This window comes from Danio rerio, chromosome 3 (assembly GCF_049306965.1).
Source record: "Danio rerio strain Tuebingen ecotype United States chromosome 3, GRCz12tu, whole genome shotgun sequence".
NCBI lineage: Eukaryota > Metazoa > Chordata > Actinopteri > Cypriniformes > Danionidae > Danio > Danio rerio.
The window spans coordinates 61,372,501-61,381,641 of NC_133178.1; the positions used below are offsets into that span (position 1 = coordinate 61,372,501).

The 9,141-nt window shown below is 40.8% G+C and overlaps 1 non-coding gene across 1 annotated transcript; it reads left to right on the plus strand.

Annotated features, from left to right (window-relative positions):
* The first annotated feature begins 493 nt into the window (after window positions 1-493).
* Window positions 494-565, plus strand: trnam-cau (transfer RNA methionine (anticodon CAU)). Its single transcript has one exon. It is a non-coding gene; the product is annotated as a tRNA-Met (tRNA).
* The last annotated feature ends 8,576 nt before the right edge of the window (window positions 566-9,141 follow it).

A 9,141-nucleotide genomic window follows, 5' to 3' on the forward strand; every position in this document is an offset into this window, starting at 1 on the left:
TCTTTCATAGATAAGATTAGGTAAAATAGGAAACTAGCAGCAGCTTTCATATTGCACCCAAGTAGGCTGCGTACCTATAAAGAAACTATCTTAGCAGAGGATGGTTTCGAGCCATTGACCTCTGGGTTATGGGACCAGCACGCATCCACTGCGCCACTCTACTGCAAACTATTGTAGATGGGACTCAACCCACAATCCCTGGCTTAGGAGGCCAGTGCCTTATCCATTAGGCCAAGGGGCAGGTCCAGAAAGTAATCGTCAGCTGGAGAGTTAGTGACCTGTGCCAAGATTTCTTCTTCACAATGAGGCCTCCCAGTGAACGAGGCATTTATTCGGGGTTAAATGATTTTATCTCATGCATGCAAACAATAAAATCACACTTATTAGAGAGGGGTTTTCATACTTCACCCTCTGAGTTATGGACCAAGTGAACCAATGTTCAAACCCAGGTCATTTTTAAATAATCGGCAAATGGCCAAAAGCAGAATTTGCCAGCAGAGTGGCGCAGCGGAAGCGTGCTGGGCCCATAACCCAGAGGTCGATGGATCGAAACCATCCTCTGCTAAAATGTTTAGTTTACAAATATTGATCAAACTTGCAAGATGTTTTGCTAAACTGGCAAAGAATTGCAATGTCCAGAGGTTGACCTAGGACACTCAGCTCCTCTTTCATAGATAAGATTAGGTAAAATAGGAAACTAGCAGCAGCTTTCACATTGCACCCAAGTAGGCTGCGTACCTATAAAGAAACTATCATAGCAGAGGATGGTTTCGATCCATTGACCTCTGGGTTATGGGCCCAGCACGCTTAGGTAAAACATTCATTTTATTATGAATATCAGCAAATAAACACCCGTAATGTGTTTATTCCTTTATTAAGATTTCATGGTGATGTTTACTTTGCCGTAAAACCGTACTTGCCGTACTTCTGACATAAATAAGTTATATCTCTGAACTTTATTACAAAATCTATATAAAATGCTATGCTTCCCATCTCCTTAATTCAGCCGCAAGGACTTCTGGGACTTCTCGAGCTAGTTATGCGCTCAAGTCTTTATCGATAAGTCTTCGATATCAAGAACACATTCGTAAACTTTCACTTGAGGCAGTTGATGATGATGTTACACGGGAATGCTGATCGAGCGCATATTAAGGAACAGCCCTAGAATGTTGGCTTTAACAGAAGATCGCACATTTTCATGATGTTTATCTCTGCTTATTTTTATCACATCGCTAACAGCTTCCGTTGCTATTGCATTGCTGTTTGCATGGTGAAAAACTCACACGATTCCAGTAAAGGTGCACACAGACACAGTGTATATTGGAGGATTCTGTGTGGATATTAATGCCTGGTGCTCGGATCTCGTGGCTTGCTGACCTTCTCTCAGCTTCTTCCGACTCAGCAAGATCTGATCACAAACACACACACACATTTACAGCTCTCTTTGAAGGGACTTCCCATAGACGTAATGATTTTTATACTGTTTTGTACTGTATATTATATCAGCCTTCCCAACGCCTAAAATCAACCCTTAGTGAAAACAACTGGCATCTTCAAATATATAATTCTGTGTGGGCAACTCAGTGGTTAGCACTGTCCCCTCACAGCAAGAAGGTCGCTGGTTTGATTCCTGGCTGAGTCAGCGGCATTTCAGTGTGGAGTTTGCATGTTCTCCCCTTGTTCGCGTGGGTTTTCCCCACAGTCCAAAGACATGCGCTATAGGTGAATTTAATAAGCTAAAGTGGCCGTAGGGTATGTGTGTGAATGCGGTAGTGTATTGGTGTATACCAGTGTTGGATTGCGGCTGGAAGGGCATCCGCTGCGTAAAACATGTGCTGGATAAGTTGGAGGTTCATTCCTCTGTGGCAACCCCTGATTAATAAAAGGACTAAGCAAAAAAGAAAATGAATGAATGAATAAATATGGTACCTGATCACACAGAAGTCCTCAGTAAACCAATGTCTCAAATTGTGGCTTCTGCTGGTTATTAGACTGGCGATAAAAATACAATAGATCAGCAAGAACGTACATCATACGCTTCTTTCAAGTTTATTTTTTAAAACTAATTTAAAGAAACAAATCGAGGCTGCGGTGGGAAAAAACCTGGAGGTATAGGACCAGCACTGTAAACATTGCAATATTATGCTGTGGACTACAAACCTCCAGCTGTTGCCGAGATTTCAAAATGCAGAAATGGTGTAAACATCACTTTAATATCATTTAGTAAGTTTAATTTAAGCAATTAAAAGCAAATTAGGCATCAAACAACATCACAATCTCTTTAAGAGTAATATGCTCAAGTGTCCTCCTAGACTTCAGTTCATAGCACTGGTTAAACACCGTGGGGACGCTTCCCTGCTTCAGCCTATGTAAGCCGGTGAGCGATAATACACTGTAGTCGTCTGTAGCACACCCTTGTGTTGTCTGTAATATTGTTGTCCTGGTACTGAAGTTTTAAAAACGTCCATTTCCCTAATACATTCAAGCACTGCTGAGCGCTTATTAATGATGCTGATTTACCAAAGTATTCACCTGTGCTCATCAGTTTACCGCTCTTCACCCAGTGCAAACACAGATACACGGACACTGGAGATTGAAGCAGCCATAAATATTAGTCGAGTCATCAAGCAGACCACTCGCCTGTGTTTGTACTCGGTAAACAAAAGAGGGTGAACTGATGACCTTCTTGGCCGATCACAGTCATTTCTGTTGAGCATGTGAACACAATGGCAAATCAGCGCTGTTTTAAGAAAGCCATCAACAATTGACGATTTTTCTTTTCATTCAGTATCGTGACAAGTCTAATGTAGTGAAAGAATCAGTCCATTAACTTTAATAAATGGCATCTAAAACGTGTGTTTGGGAAAGAAAACGTTAGCTAACTAGTGTCATTTCCCTTTGCTTAGCGGAAAATGAGCTCTGATATCCCTTTTTATTTTCACCATTCATTCAGAACGGAGCTTTGGGTCACTTGGAAGGCGGTGAAATGATAAATTTGTGTAACTTTCTCTTCGCTGATAAGATGAACAGCCAGGTACACAACATTCCTGTGTGACTTACTTTGCGGTACTTCAGGGTTTCTTCCCACCGCAGCCTCGATTTTAAAACTTGACACTTTTAAAAATGGCGCCCGTGTGAAATCAGTCTATAAAGATATATCAATGGTGGACATGGAACGACAACTGATTATGGAAGTACTGTATCTGCTATGCAGATGTAATGATTTAATAAATTTCCAATCTTATCAAAATGGCAACATAAATATCAAATTGCTCATTTCGGGCCTCTGATTAAAATATTTCCCTCTTTGATTATGATCAAAACAGTATTGTGCTACAAAACAACAGGAACCCGGACACTTCTCTATGTATTATTACTAAAACAATTAAAACCAATCCTCATGGATATGTGTGGAGTGGCTCTTTGTGGGACTCAGGATCTGTAGAAGATGAGTGGTTTGGATGTGTTTAGTGATTTTGGCAGGCGACACTCTGGATTTGGCAACTGCTGACCCTATTTTACACTTTACACAGAGCAGCAGTTTTCAGGAAACACAGCGCTGTCCTCTAAACCCAACAAACACCACAGGGACATCAGTCACACCGAGACCTGTGTTTGAGACTGATGCTGCAGTATGGGACGTCCTGACTGGCTGTGTGCTGTGTGTGATGAAAGATTCACAATATGTTAAATATCCAGCCACTCATGAGACTTTTATGTCCGAGCAAAATTCCATTTATTTTCTAAGGAGTGTTGCAAGGTTCTGTGTTTTGCCCTTTAATCTTTTCAGATTCATAGTTTGAGCTCACACAAGGAACAAGATAGGTCAAACTGAATGGGGATGCACATTTTCAGGAATCAGGTGGTGTGTGTGTGTGTGTGTGTATACCTGATATTCCCTACTTTGTGGCTTTTTAACCCAATATCTGTGTTTTTCCGTTTTTTGACTCAACGTGGGGTTACACCAGTAAATGTTGACCTTGTGTAATGTAGGTCAGCTAGTGAAGTGCTGTGCAGGTACAACCTCACTCCACTGACCCCTAAAAGGTGCTCTAGCAACAGACGCTAGCGGCCATTGTTTTTAGCCTCCTTGTTAGTGCAGAAAACTCCTATGCAGACAGTTACCGGTTCGATTCCAGCTTAGAGCGGGTTAGGTGGTGAAGGGCCGACAGGGTCAAATTGGTGCTGTGACTCAGATGGGAGTGAGGTTTAGGGGCGTGAATGTAACAAAGGCCAGCTAGTGAAGTGCTATGCAGGTAAAACCTTACTCCTCTGACCTCAGTGGTGCTCTAGCAACAGACGCTAGAGATCAAGGTCTTTAGTCTCCTTGTTAGAGCAACTGACTCCCATGCAGAGAGTCACCGGTTCGCTCCCAGCTCAGCACCTGGAGAAAACCCATGCCAATACGGGGAAAACATGCAAACTCCACACAGAAACGGCAACTGACCTTGCCAGGGCTTGAACCAGCAACCTTCTTCCTGAGGCAATTGTGCTACTCACTGCGCCACCACAGCGACCAAACCATATTCAATTGAATTCAATTCATGTTTATTTTTGTAGTGCCTTTACCATATGAATTGTGTCAGAGCATCTTAACATAGAAGTTCTAGTTAATTGAAACTGTGTCAGTCCAGTTTCCAGTTGAAGCTCAGTTTAATGTGGAGACTTGTCTGACATTGTGGTCTTACAGGAATCAGCGTTATGCTTACCACTCCTCCATGACCACCACAGCATCTGCTCAAGATAAGACCTTTTCCAGGATTATGGAGACCTCTAGAAGTCCTCTATGGTTGGCATCATCTCTTCACAGGTCTGGGATTACATTAATAATGTGGGACAATCACAAGAGGCCTCGGGATGAGTATCCCCAGGTGGAAATAAAGAAATATGTCAACATCAGGACCTCCAGTCCATTTCCTATTCTAACGCTGAATGCTTTTCTGTTTACAGAAGGTACATAGTAGATTGTTCAGCAGGTTTTCAGCATTGTTTTAATAATGTTGATCGTTTAGATCAAAGGTGTCCAGTCTTGCACAATCTCACTGCAATTTGTATGAATTCGTACGATTGAATTTATACAATTTAGTACGATTTTGTCATCACCCAATAGGGGTTGGGGTTAGGGGTGGGGTTAGGTGCCACGCCTCCTTTTTAAAATCTCGTACCTTTTTTAACTCGTACGAATTAGCCACTAAACTGTCAAAACGTAAAATACTTACGTTTCCTTGTGATAAATAAAATGATAATTCATTTTCGTTTTTATCACTGATTAACGTATATAATTCCTCTCATAATTAAATATAGCTGAACCGAGCCAATGAAGGTTTTATGTTGCGGTTACACTCGAGTTTGAGCATGCGAAGTTCTGTAGTACGGCACTGCGAAAAGGGGCGGGATTAAACAAGATATTAGACATATAAAAAGCAAGCGATTGGTCCATATTTAAAATTTCTGTCCAGAGAGGTCATGTTTTGATCCCAAATTGGTCTCACACAGTCACGTAATGTGATTTTGCAGGTCAGAGCTCACCAAGCCTAAACTTTCCAATGCAGCGAACTGCCAAACTTGTCGCATGAGCTTGCATTTCCAGTCGCGTGCATATGAATGGAAGTCTATGGGGAGAAAAGTCCAGTGTGACCACAGCTTAATGCTGTATTCTAGAGACTTGCAGACAGGTGTTATGAGACAGGCAAGATGGAGATTTAATCTGCGGGACACCGGCCTTTTAGGATTGAGATTGGACACCCCTGATTTAGAGGCATTTGAGGTTTTAGTTTGCATTTCAAAATATCACACTGCAGTGTTTGCAAAAACTAAAAGCTAACTTGGGAATCTTACTGGACTGAAGCCGATAGGAAAATATACAGTACATGCTTATTCTTCAACAGTTATACTCTTATTATTATGTATGAATGATAGAAAATGTGGTTGTAAGAAATCACTGGTACGTCATGATGTATTTCATTAAATGTAATATCTTGATTAGGAACAACACATGCTTATTTTACTACGTATAAAAGTATGCTAAACATTTTTCAGTATCAAGACACAATTTATCAAAAACATAATTTTAATACATTTTTGTGAGATCATTCTAAAAGTAAACTGTTTATACAGTTTAAAATTATATATATATATATATATATATATATATATATATATATATATATATATATATATATATATATATATATATATATATTACTACATTTTACATTATTTCAAATAAAGAAACTCATCAGTCCATTGATTGTGTGAACACACATGCATTAGTGTTGTGTGGGTGTGTGATTGGAGCAGCTGTGTTGGTTTCTGCGCTGATTTACAGCGTGCTTCTGAAGGACTTAATGACTACAGTGGCTGACAGATCTTAACCCTTTGAGACTCAGAGGATAATGTAATGTGATCCGCCGTCGCCTTTAGGGCAACACACACACACACACACACACACACACACACATTTGTTAAAGTGAGCCGTGACTCACAGCACCTGTATTCTGTCTGAAGCTCAGTTCATTTTTCTTGTGAACACCGCCACCATCTGACCATCTAACTGTACACCAGGACAGGAATACTGTGGCTTAAAATGAAAAATCCTGATGATTTTTGTAAGGGGAACACAAATACTGTAATACGAGTACACACATTCAGATCTTTTACTTTACTAAACATACATATTATTATTTTAATATATAATTGGCTGGTGGCTCAGTGTTTAGAACTGTTGCTTCACAGCAAGAAGGTCGCTGGTTTGAGTCCCAGCTGGGCCAGTTGGCATTTCTGTGTGGAGTTTGCATGTTCTCCCCATGTTGGCGTGGATTTCCTCTAGGTCAGGGGTGCTCAATCCTGTTCCTGGAGATCTACCTTCCTGCTACCTGGAGATCTACCTTCCTGCTACCCATATCAAACACACCTGCCTTTAATTATCAAGTGGTGTCCAGGTCCTAATTAATTGGTTCAGGTGTGTTTGATATGGGTAGCAACTGAAATCTGCAGGAGGGTAGATCTCCAGGAACAGGATTGAGCACCCCTGCTCTAGGTGCTCTAGTTTCACCGACAGTCCGAACACATGTGCTATAGGTGAATTGAATAAACTAAATCGTTCGTAGTGTATGAGTGTTTGTTTGAATGAAGGGCATCCGCTGCGTAAAATCTATGCTGGAACAGTTGACAGTTCATTCCACTGTAGCGACCTCTGAAAGGAAGGAAAATGAATGGATAATATTATATTTTTAATTTATAATGCCAAAAAGTTTGCAAAATTTAAGATGGTAAGATTTATACATGTAGAAAATAACTCATATATTCATTAAAGTTGTATTTATTTAATCAGTGCAACTATAAAATACGATGCTAATTTGATGTATCATTATAATATAAAACTGAAATCTATTATATTTGAAGTGATGATTATCCCAGTCTTTAATGTCCTATGATCCTGCCAAAATCATTCATATATCTTTACGAGTGGACACTCTTTCCAATCCTCTGCCTTTGTCAACTGTACCACTTGCACTCCATTTCCCACAACCCCCTGCACTGATTACCACTCCACCTGTTTCACATGACCTGTGCTGCAGTCCAATTTGCATACTTATACTACGCCTAAAAACTATGTCTGTTTTTTGTGAAGAAAAAAGTTTATACTTTTGAGTGTGTAACAGAAGAGTATGCCAGCTTTGAGACATACTACTTCCTCGTTAACTGATCATTCTGTTGCTTAGTTACATCCCCTGTCAATTATCTTGACATTTCTTTCATATGCAATTGTCTACCCTATTGGAGAAGCAGCAGCAGTCTATCATGTAGAGAAATCTTCTCAGGTCTTTCAGTAGTTTTGCATTCAGAAGGTAATGTCCAAACATATCTTGATATGAGTTTACATTGTTGTTGCAGATGAAATATAACACAGAAAATGCAGTTTAAATGCCATAGACAATTGTCTTCAGATTACACCAAATATAAAAGTCTAAGGGGGTCAGATCGGGAGACCTTGGGAGTCATTTAACTGGGCCACGACGACCAATCCACTTTCAGGAATCTGTTCATCTAGGAATGCTCGGACCTGACACCCATAATGTGGTGAAGCATCATCTTGCTGGAAAAACTTGGGGAACGTGCCAGCTTCAGTGCATAAAGAGGGAAACACATCATCATGGAGCAATTTCAAATATCCAGTGGCCTTGAGGTTTCCATTGATGAAGATTGGCCCAACTATCTTTGTTGTCTATGGTGTGAGGATACAAGATGTGCAGCACCTGAAACTACAGATACTGGAAGCCTGTGCTGACATTTCTCCTGCGGTGTTGCTATCAGTGTGTGAAGAGTGGGAGAAGAGGGTTGCATTGACAATCCAATACAACGGGCAGCACATTGAACACATTTTATAAGTGGTCAGAAACTTGTAAATAACTCATGAAGGAATAAAGTTACGTTAAAACCAAGCACACCATTGCTTTTCTTGTGAAATTCCCAGTAAGTTTGATGTGTCAAATGACCCTCTTCCTATTGAAAAAGCTAAAGTTGGATCCAAGATGGCCGACTTCAAAATGGCCACCATGGTGGCCACCCATCTTGAAAAGTTTGCCCCCTCACATATACTAATGTGCCGCAAACAGGACGTTAATATCACCAACCATTCCCATTTCATTAAGGTGGATCCATATAAATGGCCCACCCTGTCTGTTTGTCTGTCTGTCCATCTGTCTGTTTGTATGCCTCAGTAGTGGTCAATCAGAGAGGGTGATTCTGAGTTCAGCATGTTATTCTCCGAGAAGGTCAGAGGTCACTCATTCTGTTTGCACCATCACGCTGCTCAGATCCTCTTTCTTCTCATACCTCTGTTTCTGTCTTTCACTCTGTCTCTGTCTGTCGCTCTCTCATTCTCTCCATCTCAGTCTGTCTCTTCTTTTTTTTTTGCACAGCTGCACAAACAGGAAGAGGCTGAGTCAAACAATCAGCTCGGGGATTAAAAGTGCCCTTATTAACCTCTGACCTTTCATGCGGAGCTTTCTAACCTGATCTTTCAGATGCTCAAGCTACACAATTCCTGTGGGAAATAGATACTGCCCCTGCTGAAAAATCCAGCTTAAACCAGCCTAGGCTGATTGGCTGGTTTTAGCTGGTCAACCAGGCTGGTTT